This window comes from Tenrec ecaudatus, chromosome 7 (genome assembly GCF_050624435.1).
Source record: "Tenrec ecaudatus isolate mTenEca1 chromosome 7, mTenEca1.hap1, whole genome shotgun sequence".
NCBI lineage: Eukaryota > Metazoa > Chordata > Mammalia > Afrosoricida > Tenrecidae > Tenrec > Tenrec ecaudatus.
The window spans coordinates 79,066,517-79,089,462 of record NC_134536.1 but is presented as its reverse complement, the minus strand read 5'-3'; positions in this window follow the sequence as shown (position 1 = coordinate 79,089,462).

Sequence of the window (22,946 nt, the reverse complement as noted above, 5' to 3'; positions counted from 1 at the left end):
TTCCTCCCCCTCGTCCCCCCACTCTCTTCCTGTGCCCTCAGGGAATCATTACTCCCCCTACAGTTTCTGAATGGTTATCTATCATGGCTTTAATGTACCAATCGATCTTAACTATACACCTGAGTATACTCGGGTCTAAATAGGTTAAGAAATTAAGACAAGAAACAGAAGAGTGAGGGGAGGAAATATTAAAGAACTAGAGGATATTTGTGCGTGTCATCTGTACTATTCTGTATCCTGGGCTAAGCAATCCTTCCACATGGCCCTTCTGTGAGAAGCTGACCAATTCTTTATAAGGTCAGTTTGGGGCCTCCATGTTGTCCATGCTGCTTCACTTCTATTTGATTGCTTGATTTTTTAACTTCTGAACCTATTCTCACTTACACCTCATGCTCACACCGGCTGGTGTGCTTCTTCCCTGTGGGCTTTGCTGCTTCCCTGCTAGATGGCCACTTGTTTCACTTCAAGCCTTTAAGACCCCAGACACTATATCTTTTAATAACTAGTCACCATCCACTTTCTTCACTACATGTGCTTATGCACCGAGTTTTGTCTTCAGTGATCATGTCAGGTAGGTGATTATTATACAGTGCCAAATTATAAAAACAAGCTGTTTTGTACTGAGGTAAGATTTGAGCAGAGGCCCCAAGTCCATCTGCTTCCTTATATTTACATATATGTAAACATACATGAAATACATTTATCTTTATATATTTGTATATTTACATGTATACATATCTATTTTATCCATATATATGTAATATTTACTTCCTTCTATCTTCCTCTTTTTCTTTTTTCATTCCTCCTGTCGCACCATCATGATTACCTATCATTCCCTCTCGGTACTTCCTCTAGGATACCTTTCAATTCGTTAAGCACAATCAGAAATGCTATGCCCTCTTCACCATCTCGTTTAGTGCCTTGTTATTCCCTATCCCTGGCTTGTTGGCTCACCGCTCCCCTCTCCTCAGCTCCTGCCCTCCCATATCCCTCACCCTGGGATGACTGGTCCCATTGCTACTTCCTTCGACTTGTTTAACCTGCCTGTCTGAAATAGATAGACACCCAAAAGAATAAAATATATAAAAATAACTAAAAAATAAGTTAAAAAAAAGAGAAGAACCACGTAAATAGTTTTATGTCTCGTTGTTATCCTGTCCCAGAGTAAATGAGCATCTCTCTGCTAAGTAAGGGGAGAGGGTGTGTTATAATCAGTCAGTCCAGTCCCCATTTGTCTGCAGGTTCAATGTCCAGGACTTCATTACCCAACAGCACTTACACTCTCTCGGTCCTCAGCATCCCTGGCCAAGGGTGAGCCTCCTGTAAGTCCCCGTTGCTCTGCCTGGCCTCGTGGCTAGAGCAGTCTACTACGCCCCTCAATTCCAACCTTAGATTTTCAGTGTCCCTCACCCCCACCAACCACTTCAGATGTGGTGTCCAGGGCTGCTTCCCAGTCAGAGATCTGTAATCAGGGTACTTAAGGGGCTTTGCTCCCCTCATAGTCTGCTAGGTTTTTTTTCCTGGATTTTCTGTTCCTCTCTATTGGTCTATGTATCTATCATTATACCACTACCAAGCTGCATTGGTCACTGTGACTGTATAACATGTTTTAAAGTCAGCAATACCAGCCCACCCACTTTATTCTTCTTCTTGAGGAGTTCTTTGCCAATTCTACATTTCTTCCCTTTCCATATGAAGTTGGTAGTCATAGTATCATGTAATTAATCTTTTCATTTCATTAGGGCCCATTGTAATTTACGCTGTTACATCCCATATCCTGAATGTTGATGTCTGCTCCTTTCTATCTTTGCTTAGGTTTACCAATGGTTTGTCAATTCTGCTCATCCTTTTGAAGAACCAGTTTTTTTATTGTGTTGATTTTTTGCACTGTTTTCTTGTTTTTCACTCCTTTATCTTCGGCATGGTTTTTATTATTTATTTTCTTTTGCTACGAACGGAAATATTCTGTTGACTCAGTTTAAACAGTTGGAAGTTTTGTGATAGAGTATCAAGCATACATCTTTCTTCCTTCTTCATATGTGCTTTATTGCTATCAAACACCCTCTGATAGCTGCCATATCATAGGTTTTGGTATGTTGTATCCTCATTCATTTCTAAAAACTTCATAATTTTGTCTATAATTTGGGCCAGTATCCCCTCATTTTGAGGAAGAATGTGGTTCATCCCTCACATGTTTGCAATTTTAAAAAATCTTTCTTTTATTGATTTCCAGATTTATGGAGTGTTGTCAGAGAGGGAAATCTGAGTAACCTCTATATGTTTGAATTTGCTCAAGCTTGACTTATGTTCCAACATGTGGTTTATTTTTTAATAGATGCCATGTGCACTTGACAAGAATGTGTATTCATTTGTATTTGCGTGTAGAGCTCTAAATATGTCAATCAGGTTGAGTTGTCTAATTGTGGAATTTAGTCCTGTAGCCTCCTTGTTGAGCTTGTGGCACACTGATCTATCTTTCTCAGAGCAGTGTATAGACATCAGCTACTATGATTGCTGAACCTGTGATTTTCTTTTTTCATCTTTTGAAGGATTTGATTGATATATTTCTCATTGGGCGTGTATATATTTATCATGCTCATTGGCTCCTGATTTACTGATCCTTTGAGCATTATGTAGTGCCATCCTTATCTCTTATTATGTCCTGCACCTTCAGATCAATTTAGTCAGAGATTAGGATTGCTACTGCCTCTTTATTTTTAAATTGCTATTTGCTTGGTATACTTTTCATGAACCTTTGATTCTCAAACTGTTTGTGTCTGTGTCCTTAAGGTGAGTCTCTTGTAGACAACAGATTGATGGGTTTTGTTTCCTTATCTAGTCTGCTGGCCTTTGTCTTTTAACGGGTAAATTCAGACCATTGATGTTTACAGTTATTACATCCATCTGTGGATTATTTGCTGTCATCTCATACCTTTTGTTTTGGGACATTTCCTCCCTCCCTCCTTGGCTGTGTGTTGTGTATGTGTGTGTGGGTGTGGGGGGATTCATTCTTGCCTTCTTTTCATTGTTGGGTTATTATTATCTTGGGGGTTGTTTTCAGTGGGTTGATTCTGGATAGTTTTGCACTATGTGGTGATCTCATTTGTGATCTGTGACTATTGGTCTTCTGTCCCCAGTGAGTTGGCAAGAATTTTTGGTAGAGCTGTTTTTTTATTTTTGTTGGCTTCTTTGCATTTAACAGTTTCTGAATTAAGCTGGTCTCAGACACTCTTTGTCAGCCATTTTTCTCTTTCAACTTTTGGAAGATGTTACTCCCTCCTACTCTTCATGGTTTCTGTTGTTAATAAGTCTAAACATACTCATATCTGAGTACCCTTTGTAGGTGACTACCTTTTTTATTTAGCTGCTCTTGTGATTTTTCTCCTTTTGCTCAAAGTTTGATAATTTGACTCTTCTGTTATTCCAGGTAGACTAGATAACTCACTCATATGTGTATAAGAAAGAGGTTTATATACAAGAGCAGTTGAATATTGAGAAAATATTCCATCCCAGTCCAGATCAAGTCCATAAGTCTAATATTAACCCATATGTCCAATACCAATCTATAAAGTCCTCTTCAGACTCACAAAACACATGCAACGATGCCAAATGAAGGAAGAGTACAGGCCAGTGGGTGGGAAGTCTTGTGGATCCAGTGGCACTGTAAACATCTCAGCACTGACAGGGGTCTCCATGTGGCTTCTGTGGCTCCAGAGGTCTGGTTACATCAATTTCTCTCCATGTGTCTTATCCACAGGGATGTCCCCCAGAGAGTGAACCTCATCAGCAGTCTCCAAGGCATTGAACAGAGAGAGTTTGTCTCCTAACTCTAAGGAGAAATACAGGGATCCCCAGAATGCTCAGGAGAAGGCCATGTTCACACAGAGGCCTCAATGTCTATGACCTGATTGACAGCCTAGATTCCACCCTTTCACTCTGAATCCCCAAGTTGATACCAGATTATGGAATGACCACAACTACTGTATGCTTCTGCATTCCTTGGTATAGTCTTCTTGGGGTTTAGTCCTATTGGCTTCCTGGATGATTGTCTTGTTTTTATTCATTAATTTGGGGAAATTTTCTTCCAGGAATTCCATCATTATTTTGGCTGTGGATTTCTTCGTTATGTCTCATTCTAGTATCCTGATTATTTAAATTATGTTCCTCATTATAGCATCACTCATTGTTCTCAGATTTTCTTCAGCTGCTTTGAATATCTTGTTCAATTGCCTTTCCCGTTTGTTGAAATCTTCTAGGCTATCTTCAAGATCACGGATCCTGTTCTCTCCTTCTTCTAACCTGTTAGTGAGATCTTTTTACCTTGTTCTTTGATTCTGTTGCCTCATTCCTTTCAGTGTGTGGACCCTATCTTTACAATTAGTTCATCCTTTTTCTGCACTGATTCCTTCATATACTGTATGACTCTAAGAAGCATTCTGAAGATTTCTTTCTGTGGTGGTTCAATGTCTGCTTCTTCTATGAGTGACGTTAGGTTGAGTTCTTTCTCAAGCATTACATTTTGTCTCTCTTGCATTCTTATAGAGTTTGCTGCTGTGTGTTCTTGTCTGCATGTCATTTTGGTAGAGCTCAGCACCATTTTCCCCTGAGTCCAGAAGCCCTGAATGATCTCTCTAGGAGGCTAATAAAACTGATTCTAACAACTACCTGTAGCCCACTGCACTGCGGGACCAGGCTGTGTCTCTATCTCACTAGGGTTCTACTATCTCCCTAGACAGCCAGAATTACCTATTTGAAGGGCAGATAGGGTGGTCCTCTCAGGTAGCACACACAGGGTGGTGGGGGGCAGTGAGGGTGGTGCTATGTAGGCTGATCACCCCGGAAGGAGCAGAGGCATGAACCAGTAGTTTCGGAGAAGTCACGGGCAGCACGTGGGGGCAGGTGGTGGTAGGCTAGCCATAGGTCCATGCAGGGATGGGGATCCATGGGGCCAGGGTAGGCAGGGAAACCATGGGACTGGGTTTGACCAGTGTGGGAGCTGCTGGCGGCAGTGGGGTAGGGCCCGGTAGTAACAGGCGTGTCATGGACGGGGTGGGGGCACTGCAGAAGGTGGACTAAGGTACTGGAAGCTGCGGTAGCACCATGAAAGTTGGGTAGGGGTCATCTATGGCATCAAGTTGCTGCAGCACAGGAGGTGCAGGCTGGGATAGCCCAGGCACCAGATCCCAAGACACCAGAGTTCTTCAGTGTATATGGAGGGTTGGGGAAGAAGATCATGCCAGTGCTATGGAAACATGTTGAAGCAGAGCACTGGGATGCTACAAAGGTTAATTATGGGCTCTGGACCCCCCCCACCCCCACCCCAGTCAGCCTACTGGTCCCCAAGCTCAAGGATTGTCACAGAGCTCCCAATGGGGCCCCTCTTATGTCAGCGCCACCTTACGGGAAGTCTCCTAAGAATTTTAATATTTTGCTGAGATGTGCATAGCTATCTGTTGTAAGGCCTCTGTTATTTAGTGAAAGTGTGTGAATCTCTTAGCAACAAGATATAATTCAAAGAAAATTAGGGTCCAGCTCAAAGGCTTCCACTTTTGGAAATAGCATCCTAAACGTTTTCCAGAGTCCGAAAGGAGCCAATTGGCTCTATCTTGTCATTAAGAAAGAAGTTATTTTCAACTGATTGTCATTCAATAGTCACGCCTCTTCATTGTTTAGATTAGGCCTGTTAGCAGGCACATGTTAATCATAACTTTTTAAAGCTGTAACGGAAATAACAAACATGGGAAAAGATAGAACATATGGTTAAAATGACCTGAACACAAAGACACCACAATGTGATACAAGAGGTGTCCGTTGAAAAGTTAACATTTCAAATACACAGCTTGAATTCATTGGTTAAGGATTAATTTTTCCTTGACCAGTAGGATCCCTTTTGTGAATTTAGCAACTGATTTGGTCTCTAGATTTTAGGACACAGAAAAGATATATTTTTTGATTATAATAAACTTTTTAACATCATGAAGTCATATCAGCTTTCCACTGTACAGTATAAAGCAGGTGTGTGTGTCCTATGCAGTAGTTCTCAGACTTTATTATGCATACAATTCTGATTCATTATTTTGATTGTCTAATCAGCTCCCATATATGTAAAAGCTTCTTACACATAAATAATTTGGAAAGTAAGGTCCCAAGCAATGTTTGCCTCTCTTCAGTAATGGATTATGCAGACAGCTGTATATGCTATAACATTTATTAACCTGTTAGGAGAGAAGTGGTAGAATTTGCATAAGGATTAATATTTCATCATAACATTGGAAAAGTGATGAAGTGTGAATCCCACTCACAAAGAAATTTATTAGAAGTTGATAAAATTAATAACTAGGTAGAAATCAAGAGAATTAAACTGATTTTTGAGGAGAACTCATTGATAGATTGTCTCTGACTAACTTTTAATCTTCTCCTACTACTTTAAATTGTAATAAAAAGAGAAAAGGTAAATTGGAGCTTCTTTCTCAGAATACTGAACAACTAAGTTACTGATGAAAAGAAAGTTTCAACAATATCTTATAGGATTTTGGATTCTCAATTTCTAGTTTAATAATTCATTAAAATATTGTAAATATATTTACATTACTCATTTTATTTTAATAATTGTGTAAATTGCTTCTCTTACTAAATTTTGCCCCATATGATGATAGAAATGCATTTGGTTGATAAATAAATATTCATAATTTAAGAATCAATTATAAACTATTCTCTTTAGCTCAGGTCAAAAATTATAGTCTACTGACTTGGTTTGATTTGAAATCAGCTTTTATAATTAGTTTTATTGAAATACCAAGTCAAATAGGTTTGCATCTTGTCTGTGAATGATTTTGCACTACAAGGTTAGCATTGAATATTGTCTCAGAGATATCAAGTCATTAGAGCCTAAAATATCTATTATCTATTTTTTAGAAACAAAAAAAATGTTTGCTGACCTCTGACCTCCATTCATATAAAATGATTTGACGTATTAAAATGTACCTTCTGTCTTTGCTTTTCTAAAATTTTCCACTTATATATTAGAAAACTTAATTTAATAATTAATAATATGGTCATTGTTAACTATGATTATAATGTTTATTTAGGATTCATTATTTTATGTTTGATCATATAAATACCTGTGTTAATTTTTGTGGATTGTAGAATCTGTAGTATTTTCTCGTCTAAAACATGTCTTTATAATATACCAGAAGCTTGATTTTCATCTTACACTTTCCTGCGCAGGGCAAAGCGGAAGGGTAGAGTTGAAACTGTCATGTGAACAAAAGATATTTAATTTAACTACAAATATATAAATAAATACACATTGATTCAACTGGGCTTCTATATGTGTCAATCAAAAGAGAACTCCCTTTGTGAAGATTTCAGCGGTATGTCAAGTGTCCCACCTGAAACAACAAGTTCATAGATTACAGTCTGAAAATAAGTTTGTATAGCTTGAGGATCTGGTGATCAATAACAGAAGATAAAGTTGTTCATTCCAATGATTACCTTGTTTTGGACTGTTGTAGAATCACAAAACAAACATTATGGTCATAGAATTAACTTCAATTCAGAGTGACTCTGTCAGTAACCAATATTTCCCAAAGTGGGAGAGACCACTTGAATGTAGAGAGCTGAAAGGTTGGTTGGGGACCTGGGACTTGATGTTCAGCTCTGAGAGGTGCTTGTTATGTCTGTGATCTACATGTCTACCATGAGTGCAAAATTACACAGTCACTTGCTGTCATTGATTTCCCTGACAGGTTTTCACTCCATTATCATGAACTGCTTGGCTTCATCCTGCAGTTCATGAAATCTCATGAGCATGATCCTAGAACTCAGCTCTACTCTTCACAGTATTAAACAAGATGACCATATTCAGTCAAGATCATTCAGCAACTCCTTAAACTGGTCTCTGCTTTTGTTTATGAGTGTCACTATTGTTGACACCACATTGTTGAGCCATAACAGCCTTGCATGGAGGCTTTCTTGGTGTATGATGCAGTGATATACCATTAAATCGTGTGCATCAAGATTGAGAAAATTCAATTATTTCTTGCAAATACAATGAACCTTTTTGTGAGCCAACCATGACGAGAGCTACATCTGTTGTAAGACCATTTAACATTTCAAAAGTTAGCTCAGGCAGTCATCCTCTGAATGTACATGGCCAGGGAGGTGGTATTTATTATGTCTGTTATCTTGTCACTAGCGAGGAGAAAAAAATGAAAATCTACTGCAGATTCCTTCCTTGGTTTTTTTCCTCCCCCATATCTTGTGCTAAATTAGTAATCCAACCTGAGACCATTCTCCAAGACCAACAAATGTTCTGAAACGGTTTTAATGTATCTGGTATATATGGTGCTAACATCTCCACAGCAGCCACCAGCCGCCTTTCACAAACCCTCCTGCTACACGAGGCTGTGCTTTTTTTTTTTTCTAACATTTTATTAGGGCCTCATACAACTCTTATCACAATTCATACATATACATACATCAATTGTATAAAGCACATCTGTACATTCTTTGCCGTAATCATTTTCAAAGCATTTGCTCTCCACTTAAGCCCTTTGCATCAGGTCCTCTTTTTTTTCCCTCCCTCCCAGCTTCCCCCTCCCTCTTGAGCCCTTGATAATTTATAGATTGTTATTTTGTTATATCTTGCCCCATCCGGAGTCTCCCTTCACCCCCTTCTATGATGTCCGTCTCCCAGAGAGGAGGTCACATGTAGATCCTTATAATCGGTTCCCCCTTTCCAACCCACTCACCCTCTACTCTCCCAGTATCGTCCTTCACACCCCTGGTCCTGAAGGTATCATACACCCTGGATTCCCTGTACCTCCAGTTCCTATATGCACCAGTGTACAACCTCTGCTCTATCCAGTCATGCAAGGTAGAATTTGGATCATGGTAGTTGGGGGAGGAAGCATCCAGGATATGGGGGAAAGCTGTATTCTTCATCGGTACTACATCACAACCTGACTGACTCATCTCCTCCCTTAAGCCCCTCTGTGAAGGGATCTCCAGTGGCCGACAAATGGACCTTGGGTCTCCACTCTGCACTTCCCCCTTCATTCACTATGGTATATATATGATGATGCCTTATACCTGGTCTCTTTGGCACCTCGTGATCGCTCAGGCTGGTGTACTTCTTCCATGTGGGCTTTGTTGCTTCTGAGCTAGATGGCTGCTTGTTCACCTTCAAGCCTTTAAGACCCCAGACACTATCTCCTTTGATAGCCGGGCACCATCAGCTTTCTTTGCTACATTTGCTTATGCACCCATTTGTCTTCGGCAATCGTATCATGGAGGTGTGCAGCCAATGATATGATTTTTTGTTCTTTGATGCCTGATAACTGGTCCCTTCGGGACCACATGATCACACAGGCTGGTGTGTTCTTCCATGTGGGCTTTGTTGCTTCTGAGCTAGATGGCCGCTTGTTTATCTTCAAGCCTTTAAGACCCCAGACCACTATCTCTTTTGATAGCCGGGCACCATTAGCTTTCTTCACCACATTTACTTGTTCACCCCCTTTGGCTACAGCAGTTGTGTCAGGAGGGTGAGCATCGTAGAGTGCCAATTTAATAAACGAAAGTATTCATGCATTGAGGGAGTGCTTGAGTAGAGGCCCTAGGTCCTTCCACCACCTTAATACTAAACCTATAAATATAGACACATAGATCTATTTCCCCATCCTCATATATATATTTGCATGTACATGTCTTTATGTAGACCTCTATAAATGGCCTTTGACTCCTAGCTCTTTCCTTCATCTTCCTTGACTTTACTCCTGCCCTACTACTATGCTCCGTCCCCACCTGGGTTACAGCTATACCTCTTCTTTACGTAACCCTTCCCTTGATCATTCCCTACCAGGTCTGCCACTCACCACCATTTTGGGCCTCATGTTGTTCCCTTGTCCCTGTGTTTGTTAACATCAATTCCTTACCCCCCCCCCACCTCTCCCTATCCCAACTCCCCCCGGAACTGTCGGTCCCTTTGTTTTTCCACCAGATAGTTCATCCATCCTGTCTTATTTAGACAGACCTGTGGAGATAATAACATGCACCAAAACAAGACAGAGGAAAACAAAGCAACAGTATACAACCAGACAACAAAACAACAACAACAAACCACTGACAAAGAACAAAACAAAGCACATCAAGAAAGAAAAGCTTGTAGTCAGTTCAAGGATCGTTTGTTGGCCCTTAGGAGTATTTTCCAGTACAGTCTATTGGGGCACCACGCCCTGGCCCCAAAGTCCACTTTCAGCAGTCCCTGGGGACCTTGCCACTCCATTCCCTTGCTGTTCCACTGCACTCCCTCAGTGCTTTGCCTCGGTGTGGTGGGATCAGGTCAGGTGCAATTCCCACACTATGTCTCCAGTGGTGACCCCTGTATCGCCCTTGGTCACTGAGGGGCATCATTTCTCATAGTGGGGCCAGCCATGTTGTTCTCTCTGTGGACTGGCTGCTCTAATCAGGAACATCATCCTCACAGTCTGGTGGGCCAGGCTGTGCTCCACTCTCTCCTCCCCCCCTTCATCTCCTCCTGTGTGCTCTGATCAGATATGTCCATCTCCCAGAGCTGCAGAATCAATGCCGTCCTTTGAAACAAATTCTTCTCGGGGGAGGGGCAGGAGTCCACTTAATTTTTGGTGCAGGGGCCAGCCTCCCAGTCCTCTTCACTGGTTCCCAACTCCACGCTGGGATGTTGCATTCACACCTTGCGGCACTGGGTTGAAATCTGGTCCCACTTTCCCTGTGGAGATATAAACAATACCCTCCCCTTGGGTGGGTTAGTGCCCCATGCCCCCACTCCCCTTTTCTTCCTTATATTCATCCTTCTATTTTCTTTTCCCCATCTCCTCCCCCATTGTCTACCATGTACATCCCTGGTTTTGGTCTGGTCTCTGCCATTTTAATTTGCATTTCTCTTATGGCTAAAGATTGGGAACATTTTCTCATATGTTTGTTGGCCATTCGGATTTCTGCCCCTGTGAAACTTCTGTTCAAGTCCTTTGCCCACCTCTCAAGTGGGCTATTAGTTTTTTTCTTTTCAGAAGCTAGCAGAGTATTGTAGATTTTAGTAAAGGGCCTTTGTCTGATGTGTCATTGCTAACGATGTTTTCCCAGTCTGTGGATCTCTTATTACTCTTTTGGTTAATTCTTTCGATGTACACAAGTGTTTTATCTTCATTATATCCCATTTGCCTATTTGTGCTTTCTCTGTTTGTGTCCATCCCTATTTCTGATAGCCTGTGTATTCCCTGTGCCAAAGTTCTCAAGTTGGTCCCAATTCCCTCATTGATGGCCCTAATAGTTAGGGGTTTAACTTCAAGGTCTGTGATCCACCTTGAATTTATTCTTGTGCATGAAGTGAGATAAGGGTCTTGCTCCTTTTTTCTGCATGTTGATATCTATTTTTTCCAGCACCACTTGTTAAAGAGGGCATCTGCTTCCCATTTGATATTTTTGGGGCCCTTATCAAAGATCAGCTATCTGTATGCTGATGCCTTTATTTCTGGGTTTTCAGTTCTTTTCCATTAGTCTGGATATCTGTCATTGTACCAATACCATGAAGTTTTGAGAACTGTGAGGCTGTGGCTTTTTGCCGTTAGCTCCCGCAGTAAATCACGCATCTGAGAAAAAGTGCTGTCTCTGTCCCAGCAAGCCCAAGTGAAATGGCTTGTGAGTCCTAACACTGCTGACGAGCACTAGCTTATCCATCCAAATGCACGTGGTCCCACTTCAGAGAGCATGGCGTGTTCTGAGCCGTGACGATGCTGCGATCGACTTTTCCTCTTTTGATGACTGCTAAACAATCTCTACGAACTAGTCACCCAGGCTTGCCTCTGACTTCAGAGACAATGAAACACAACAATGTGTCCATTTCTCTCGTAAAGAACTACTCTGAATCCACTTTTCTTTGTAGTGGCCTTTTGGGAGATGTCACTTGGCTTACATTTTAATAACTAGCTATGGTGGTTGGAGAATAGGTTGATAACAGCTCGGTCAGCAATTGGAAACCACCAGCCACTCTGCTGGAGAACGATGGGGCTTTCTCTTTGGTAAAGAGTTAAGAGTCTCCTAAGGCCACAAGGGCAATTCTACCCTTTCCTAGAATCTCTACGATTCTGTATCCAGTCTGCAACAGGGAAGTTATTTGTTTGGTGCATGTTGCCAGCGATTTGATTATTTGCTTTGATTGCTGTTCTACCTCTACCCTTGAATTTGGAACATACACAGCATTCCCATGGTATCATCAACTCTTGAGGTCTGTTGGTGTGCTGTACTTGCCCACTGAAGATCCTTCCTCAGAACTTCATCTGAGATTCAGCTTTTGCAAGAACCGTTGATTGTGGACTTGTGGCTAAAGGGTGCATTGGAGTTGCTTCCTATGTCAACCAAGTGTCAGTCATTGGAGGCAGGGTTATATTGAGTACAAAGGAATCATCTCCTTATATTTGCCTCATCATCATGGAATTGCCCTAGTTTTGTCACAGTGAGTTAGCACATTGGAAACATGTACGCTCCCAGCCTACCTGGCACAACCCGTGCTCAGAGAAAGTACAGGCAGAGTATGTTCAGCTAAAAAGAAGCATATTTGTCTGTCTGGTCATGTATTTGTATGTGTTCTGTCTATCGCAGAATTGGGATTCTTTGCTTTCCTCTCAAAATTTACATTATTATTATGATTCTTAAAAATGTGTTTTACTATGAAAAGAGCTCCTAGATTTACTGAAATTAAATCCTGCTGATGGTTGCCTTGGCAGGGTCTGCTAGACCAAATGATTTGGGGGTCTTTATATGCCCTGATTTTCCCAATCATGGTTTAAGGTAATATGAAGCCCAGATATTTCTTGCGACCAAGTATTGACTACTTAAGTAATTATAATGGAGTTAGGGTTTAGAATCATTAGTCTAAAAATAATAGGTGCACTCTTGATTGGTGCTATTTGGTTGATTTTGAGTCAGAATAACCATGTTAAAAAGTAGAACTGCCTTATTGGCTTTCTTAGGTTGAAATCTTATGGTGATGTTTTTATTGTTACTATGATACTCTGTTTTGTCTTCTCAGGCTGCCCTTTGAAATTTTCTGTTCAGCTCTTTTGCTTTATCATTTCTTCCATTTGTCTTAGCTACTCTACAATAAAAAGCAAATTTCAGAGTCTCTTGTGAGATCCACTTTTCCTTTCTTTCCCGTCCTTTGAAGGATCTTTTGCTCTATTCGTGTCTCATGTTCTTGATGAATCCCTCCCACATTTCATCAGGTTCTCCGTCAGTAGTGTTCAATGGGTCCACTCTGCTCTTGAGATTTCCTCGAATTTCAGGTGGGATAGACTCAAGACTGTGTTTTGCCTCCTGTGGACTTGTTTTTATTTCTTTCAACTTCAACATGAATTTGCATATGGCATGTATATTTTAATCCATTTTAATGGTGAATGGACATGTATGGTCTACATTTCAGACCATCAACTATGCATTCAAAAGTTTTAAGCACTCATCATGAACCCCTCACCAGTGTCTTTTTCCACCCCTTCTGGTTTCTCAGCCACCACTCTTTTCACACAAGACAATACTTGCCACCCTTTAACCCAGTGCTTCGTCCTTCTCCGTTTGCCCTATCCCCCTTGGGAACCTCTTAGTCTGCTCCCTTTGGTATACCAGTCTTTGTCTTGGTTTTCGTTCTTATAATTGTGCTCTTATAAATTATCTGTCATCTTGTTATTGAATAACTACACTCAGCATCACATTCGCCATGTCAATTCATGCCACAGGGTCCTTCATGGTTTCATTTAAAAAATTATGCACAGCCTTCCATTGTGTGTACGGAATTTTATCTGTTCTACTGATGGACATTTGGACTGTTTACAACTTCTTCTTAGGGACAGTGCTTCAATGGACATGGGAATGTGTATGCCTGTTCGCATTACAGCTCTTACTTCTTTAGGATAAGCACTCAGTGGAGGTATTGCTTAATCATGTGGGATTTTTGTTCCCAGTTTTTGTGGTAGAACTATAGTTCTTTCCACATATTTTTCATATTTACAGAATTCTTGAGAAATGCCTTGGCAATCAATATTGTTCACCTTACCCAATACATATTTTTTACTCCAAGATTCACATGATGTCCCTCTCCAGGAGCTGGTCCCACATGACAACATGCCCGAAGTATGCAAGATGAAGTCTCATCATTCTTGCCTCTAAGGAGAACTCTGACCATGTTTCTTCCGAGACAAACTTGTTTTAGTACCTTCAATATTCTTCCCAGCATCACACTTCAAGCACGTTGATTCTTCTTCCAAAATCCTTATTCAATGTCAAAGTTTCACATATTTACAGACCCACTAGCAGAGATCCAAACTTTCCACACCCTTTCCAGAATTTTCTGTCCTCTCATGTTTATTTGGCCTGCCATTGTTTGTACAAGTTTGGGCTGCTGAGATTGAGCTTCTCTATCATTTATTTTCATAGTTGTCATTTGGATTTCTGTGTAAACAATCTGGAGAAGTCCACCTTACAACTATTGTTCATGTGCTTGGAAAGACAGGTATTTCCAGAGGAGTCATCGGTATTACAAAATACTATCCTGCAATCTCCAGCTTAGTTTTTTATCACCAGGGTCCTATTTCCTAACTATTGCTCCTTTCTGCTGCTTCTAATTTTTGCATTATAATCACCAATAATTATTAATCCAACTTGACTGCATGTTTTATCAATATCATATTGAAGTAGTTGGTAGAATTAATCAATTTATTTATCACTTGCTTTAGTGGATATTGAATAAATTTTAATAATAGTTATTTTAAAATTGCTTTATATATATAAATATTATCCTATCACATACAGCATTGCACTTCAAGATGTATCTTGAAATCTCTTTATCAATGAATTCTACTCCATTCCTCTTGAATTAGTCATGCCTAGCTTGGTAAACTATATGATTGCCTGAATTGAAATAGTCCATTTCAGCTCATTAGTGCTTCAGATATCAATCTTCATGAATTCTAGTTCCTTTTTCAGGACTTCTCATTTCCTGGATTTATACTTTGGCCATTCCAAGTTCCAATTATTATTAATAGATGTATGAAGCTGTTTCTTTTCAATTTGAGTCATTCCCCATAAGCAGATGAAGGTCCCAAAGCTTTACTTCATTTACATCATTGCAGTCAACTCTACTTTCAGATAACAGCTTTTCTTCATTCATCTTTTAAGTTCTTCCCCATTGAAAAACTCATCTTCCAGCATTCTTTCTGACAATATTCTGCTGACAGTCATAAGCTATGCATTGGCGATTGGCTCAGAAGTAGACAGCCTATTCCTCCTCCTGTTTTTAGTCTGGAAGCTGTTCACATTTCAGCTGCAACCTGTTCACGTTAAGTGATCCTACTGGTCTTTGATATCCATCCCAGTAACATTGTTCCTGCATTACAGAATCAAGCCAGCCACCACATTACGACAAACTGACAGACAAGTGATGCTTATGGAGAGAGACTGGTGACTTTCCCCCTTTGAGCAGCTTCTGAGCATTAACCATCACTCTTTCAGCTAACTGATGAGTGTCTAACCACTGTCCCTCCAGTGCTCCTTAACTATAGATGGGGCTTGGTTTTTCATAATTTATTTTCAACATATGAAGTAGCTATGAATTAGATTAAAGAGTTCCTCTAATTCTCATCCGGGATGCAAGAAACAAAAATATGGAAGTAGTTAGCAGGAAAATATCACAAAGAATGCCTGCTGTCATTGGTCATAAATGACATTTGTCATGAATGACATTTGTCATGAATAGACAAGAGAAGTACCCACAAATGATGACATTAAACAGAAATATGCAAGACAGAGGTCATTTTGGAAATTTCAGGGAGTGATTTACTTGTTCAACAAAAGTATGAATATATATGTTTGTATGTGTGTTTAATTCAACATCTGAAAAGTATGTTCTATAGAAAAATCACAGATGTTCAATTTCCCTTAGAAATTTGGGTAATGCCAGATCTGTGTCCCCACACAGGTTATCAAGGTCTGAGTGCCAGTTGTCTTTTCCAGAAAGAACATAAACTATGAATCGTCTTCCTCACTGCTCATAGAGAGCCAGCTGCCATGTATCCATGTCTTTTCTTATAGCCTGGAAGTAATAGCAATAACTGTGTTTCTGCCAAAGAGGAAAGATACAGGCCCTGCTGACAAGGCTGTAGGTTTTAAGAAAAACAGAAATAAACATGTTTCTTTGTGGCCTATTTCATTTTTCAAGAAAGCAACTTGCGAGTATAAAATAGGCATTTCTATTTGTGACATATCTAGTGGGGAAAAGCATTGATTACCGAGACCTTTCTCAATAACTTTTTCCTCTGAGATTAGCATGATATCCTTCTCCAAGGATCGGACAACATGTCAAAATTAGGCAAAACAGTCTCACCAGTTTTACCTCTAAGAAACTCTCTGGCCACGCTTTCTTCCAAAACAGACTCGGTTGTCTTGGCAGTCAATGCTATTCTCAATATTCTTCCCAGCACCACAATTTAAAGAAATCATTTCTCTTTTGGCTATCTCTATTCAATGTTGAACCGTCACATGCATATGTGGCCACAGAAAACACCGTAGCTTGTGGGTCAGGGGCACCTTAGCGCTCAATGCGACATCATTGCTTTTCAACACTCTAAGGAGGTCCTGTGCCGCAGATTTACTTAATGAAATGTGTCTTTCAATCTCTTGACTGCTGCTTCCATGAGCACTGACCCTAAATCCAAGCAAGTCTAAAATCCTTGACAACTTCAATTTGTTTCCTCCATTTGTGACGATGCTACCTATTGATCCAATTGTAAGTATTTAGGTTTTCCTTATGTTGAGTTGTAATCCATACAGAAGGCTGAAATCCTTGCTCTTCATCAGCAAGTACTTCAAGTCCTCCTCACTTCCAAACACCAAGATTGTGTTATCTGCATAGTTCAAGGTGTTAATAAACTTACCTCCAGTCCTGTTGGAGCATTGTCCTACATCTAGAGTCTGTGGTGATTTGCTCCACAAACAGATTGAATAAGTATGGTGAAAGGTTACAATGTTAATGCACATATTTTCTGATTTTAAATCATGCAATATTCCTTTATTGTGTTTGAAAATTTGCTCCTTCATCTACATACAAATTCTACATGAGCACAATGAAGAGTTCTGGAATCCCCAATCTTCTCAATGTTATCCACAGTTCCTTACTGCCCACATAGTCAAATGCTTTTGGCATAGTAAAAAAAAACTATGCTACTGTCTGCTTTCAGCCAGATCCATCTGAAGGTCTTAGTAAGCATAAAAGAAAAATAAATCCTCAAAGAAAATATTTTTAATTGTGCAAGGGAGGAGAGTTATTATGGAGATAATTATAATACTATATATTCAATGTCTCAAGAGAGTAAAATGTATAATTGGGGCTCAAATGCAGACTATTAGTCCCAAATTTTCAGAAGTGATCCCTGACTTCTCATACTGGTCAGGAAAAATATTAATTTTGGAAGTAATAAATATATAAATACTTAAAATTAGAATAATATATAAGAGTTATTTTTTAAATACGTGCTACCAGCTCATCGCACATGAAACTTGAAAATAACTATAAAATATCTGTCAGTTTGTCATACTGTGTTGGCTTGCATGTTGCTATGATACTGGAAGCTATATCGCTGTTTTTTCAAATGCCATCAGACTCCCCCAAAGTGAACAGGTTTAAATGGATCTTCACAGATTATGAAAGAGGATATAGATGCTCACTTTGGAGGAAGTAGCTCCTGAAAACCTTATGCTCAGCTTTGAAACATTGTCAGATACTGAAGGCCTAACGAGGGGATGCAGACATTGCTGAAGAGAGTACAGGAGGATGGGCCTCTTCTGTCAGCAGGTACTCTACATGTGGCTGAAGACAAGTAAACCATGGTGACATGACTAGGGTGCAGCTTCGGGGAGTGCAGCCCATAGTGAAATGTGCCCAGCCCTAGAGTTAGAAAAACAAAATGGAAGAACATGAAAGAACTCAAAAAAAATTAAGCCTTGAGTTGCAGTATTGACAGATTCTAAGGGCAAAAGTTGCATAATACATGAAGCATTAAGGGAAGAAAGAAGGAGTACAGAGTCGCTATGTATACCAAAAGTAGCTAGTCAAAATTCCACCATTTCAGCATGGAGCATATGAGCAAGAATTAATGGCATTGAAGGAAGAAGTCAAAACTACACTTAGCACATTAGTCAAAAACAAGACTCCAGGAATTGATAGAAAGCCAGCTGAAATGTTTCAGCAAGCTAATGAAACCTGGGGAACACTAGTTGTCTTTACTAGGAATTGTGGAAGACGGATACATGACCAACCGACTGGAAGAGACTCATATTTGTGCCCATTGTAAAGAAAGATGTCCCAAGAGAATGCTCAGATTATAGAACAATACCATTGGTATGATATGCAGGTAAAATTTTACGGAAAACCATTCAACAATTGTCACAAAAGTATATTGACAGGCTAGTGAAAAACTCAAAACTGGCTGGAAGAAGTACAGCCAGAATACTCCTTGGAGGCAGGGTGGCAAGATTTTGTATGACATATGTTGGACTTGTATGACATATGTTGGATTTTGTATGACATACGTCAGGAAACACTGGTGCCAGGAGAAGGAAGTCATGTTTGGTAAAGTGGAGTCAACCATGACAACATGATTACAACAACAGCCTCAAACATTGGAGCAATTATGAGGATGGCGTGGGACGACCAGTGTTTCGTTCTGTTATGCAGAGGGTCGCTATGGGTTAATCAAATGCATGGCACCAAACAACAGTGCAGCCCTGGTGTCACCTATGAAGTGCCTCTACCATGACCTTGCTGAGTCAAAAGGCCTCCAGCCGAACATAGCGATGATGGTGACTGTATTCCTCTCCAGACAGCCCCTGCGACACGGAAATCTGTGATTGTCAGGACTGCCTTCACTATCATTTGCCAAACATCTGGTTCCTTGTAACTTTTACTTACTGGTCTTGTTTCTCACCTGTGAAAATAGAATAACTCCCATGTCTTCTAAAAGGAAAAAAAGCAACAACGCAGGATCATCAAGTTGGTTGAACCCAGAGCAGGACTGCTCCCGGGGTTTCAGAGACTCAGTGCTTGAACAGAGCAGAAAGCTGCTTCTTTCTTCCGGAGAGCAGCTGGAAGAGACAAAAATAGGACGTTTTGCATGTAGCTTGGTTGGTGTAAAGATTCTCCTTTATGAAGTAGAAGGAATCAAGGCCTCCTTTCTCATATTAAGTGTCTTATTATACACTTTTCCTAATTTTATATACATTTGTTAGTCTGGTTACTTTAGAGAAACAAATCCACAGAAATTCATGTATAAGAGAGAGTTTTATATAAAGGTTAAGTGTGCATCAAGAAAACATCCCAACCCAGTGATGCCCAAGCCCACAAGTCCAACATTAACCCATATATCTGACACCAATCCACAAAGTCCTCCTCCATCTCACAAAACACACACAATGATGCCGACTGCAGGAGGAAAGCCGAATCAGTGGACGTGTAAGCATCTCAGCTCTGGTAGGGGCTCCACATGACTACTCTGGCACCTAGGGCTGCATCAGGGTAGGTCCATGTGGCTTCTCCTCAGGGATGTCTCACAGGAAGTGAGCCTTGCCAGTTGAAGCAGGGAACTGACTAAGGCAGCTGCACCCTGGTCCAACCATCACAAAGCAAGAGACTCGAGAATGAGAAAAGAGACCCATGGAACCATTTATCTCTCTGCCCTTCAATGAATCCCACCTGTGTTTATCAACCAGGCAGGCACAATAAACTTTAACTCTCTCAATGTTTCACAGACTAGTTCAGATTGCCAGAACTCTGTAAGTTTTCCAAAACTAAGTTCCTAACTTTGAAAGTCTGAACGCAGTAATGATATTGATAGAAATGCATGGCTGTTGGCATAGATTACGATTGAACACACTGTGCATGTTTTATACTGGGGCAATGGATTACTATGAATTATAGAATTAAGTTACAAATCATTCTTAAGGTTTCTAACTATACTGTCCTGTCCCCTGCATTGTAAAGTCTTTATTTGCAGGGAGGCTTCTCCATTCGACGAGCAAGAATCAAATGAAAGACTCTAGTTCAAGTCATAAGCCCCAGACATAAAGGGCAAAATAGCTGGGACATGTATCTCCATGTGAGGGATTTACTCTGCCCTGAGGTTATAGAAATAACATCTAAATGTTGCTTAAAAGTATCTTGGAAAGAGTAAGGTAAAGCAATTATTTGATGGGGGTCGGGATAGGAGAAGACCGTGTTAGAATTATCCTCTCATCTTTAGGTCATACCCAGACTTGAATTTTTGGCTGCAAAATGCATGCACAGCATGGCTTTAGACTCTGATCTCCAGCGAGCTTTTGAACACTTGTAATCTGTCCATGAGAATCTTTTCCTGAGGCTCAGCATTAAAAACATCTCATAAAGGAAAACAGTTGCTAGGTGGTGTCACTTTCATTGGACTCCCTCTTAAACCCTTGGTATTGTAGCAGATGGGAGTCCACCTTCCACAGAGCGTGTGTTCAGGGTTTGCTTTTGTTATCTGAGTTTAGATCCCTCAGGCACTCAGCATGTTGGCAATCCCCTGTAAAACCGTATCAGCAGGGGACGAAGTGAAGTAAAGCGGATTGTATCTGACACAGCTCCTTAAATAAGTTGTTCAATTGACTGGAGAGGTAGGGAGCCTTCTCCAGGGTGATTAATTCAAATGACCTAAACTAGTTGATGTGTGCTTTTAAATGATTCTTTGTCTCATATTATTTTCCTGAAGAATAGTCAAAATGTGATCTGGAGGAAGAGAGATTTTTATAAGAAAAAAATTTATAGTCCCACATTATGCAATCATTTTACTTAAAGGTAAATCATTCTACCTAAAGGTACTAGTTTTCAAAATTAGGTGTACAAAAGAATATTTGAACAAATTCTCTAATTCCTGGATCCTGTTACAGACATGCCGATTCTGCAGCTTCTATGTTGGAGCATAAGAATTGGAGTTTTAACAATCATTTCTGGAAATCATGAGGTCGATGATTCAGAGTGACGTGGCTTTGATAGGAAACATCACAGAGTGTGAAAAGAAGGTCTTTACGTGCGTTTTTCTCCTGCCTACCTATGTAGATTAACCTTAGGTCAGGCAGTTCGAAGAGATAATACTTTCTCTAGAGATCAAAAAGATATTCACTATGGCTCTTAGGGGGAATGAAAATGTTAGAGCACCGTGTTGGCAGCGATCCTGGATCACACCTTTCAGAAATGCATAGAACAGAGCTTCCAAATTTACCAAACATTTTGTGTTTTGTTCAGTCTATGATATTTTATTAAACATTCTGTTATAGGAAATATATTTTCTACCTCTTAAAAAATGGTCTATCAAAGTGATCTCACACTTTAGTCATGCAAAGTATTTTTGATTAAAAAAATCAACAAATACACATCAGCTGTGCTTATTTCTAGACGTAAAGGGAAATCATAGATGTGCATGTAGTTTTCATTTTCTGATTACTTGTTCCCACTCTATCCAGTTGGTGTTATAGTGACGGTGGCTATGACTCGCCTTGATGCCAGAGAGTTGGTGTTTGTACTCCCATGAGAGACTGGTGACCCCACAGGATAGGTAGAGCTCCGCCTATGGGTGTAACTGTAGAACTGCGGAGGAGAAACCCTCATCTTTCTCCATGGAACTGCTGGTGGTTCCAAACTGCTGCTCATTTGGGTAGCTGCCGAACAAATAGCTTCCAGTAAGCCATGATAGAAATACTACAAATGGTGGCTTTAAAGACTATTGAGCTATTTTCTCATAGTTCATGACTAGATATGCTTGTCTACTTCAGTTTATAATAGCTGGTAATCCTTGAAGCTACTGGGCTTAGCATTTGATCTGTCTTGTATATCTATCTTCAAAATGCATCTTCCTCCCTATATGTGTCTCTCTGTATCTGTTTTGCTCCTCTTACAACTCAGCAGTAAATGGGTTTAGGATCCATTTACAACAAAAACGTCTTTAATATGTACAGAAACAAGGATTATAGTCTATATTTGGGTGGGTGGGTGTGACGGGGAGGGAGAAATTTAAACACTTGTACCCAAGTTCTTAGAAAATTGTAGTGCTCTGATAGAAATTGAGTTATGAGTGATGTATAATATACTGAAGCCAATTTTAATAACAGAACAACATCAAAATCCTATTTATGTATTATACACATTTCTAAGATGCTAACATTATTCAAATGATCAAACTCCAGTGAATTATATGTTTGTAACCTCAATTCCACTGCTAAGTATCACTGTAACTCCCATACCTTGTCTTTGTCCTTTGTTAAACGTTGACTGATGTGTTTTACAGAAAACATTGGATCTATATGTATATCACTAACAACATTGCTTTCAAAAAACTCCAGCTTTGTACACATGACCGAATTTGAAGTTGACTTCCAGTGCTGAGTGTAACAAAGAGAATAATATGTATTCGTATGAGAGGGTAGGTCAAAGAATATTGCTACAAGAGAATAAAAGCTGTGGAACTATTGATTCCCAATGACTTCTCCATGTAGGTCTATACATTTCTGACGGCCATGTTTTCCTTTCTATAATCCTTCCCTGAAGAATTCTACATTTTTCAATTAGCAATAAATGAAAATGAGAATTTTGGTATCCTCAAAGGACTAAGTCTATGTTCCGTTGGAATGTTCTTTGCGTTTGGGGAGCTAACGAAGTCTGATGACTCCAGGTAAGAGCTGTGTGAGAGCAAGCACTGACAATGACTTTCCTGTAGGGCAACCCTTCCTCGCCTCGAAGAACACGCACATGGATTGTCATGCTAAGAGATCAATTCTTGGCATAACATTTCTGACTTCTTTAACAATTACCAATGCAGTTTTCAATTTTCTGAAAATGTCTTTATCATAAACCTCCA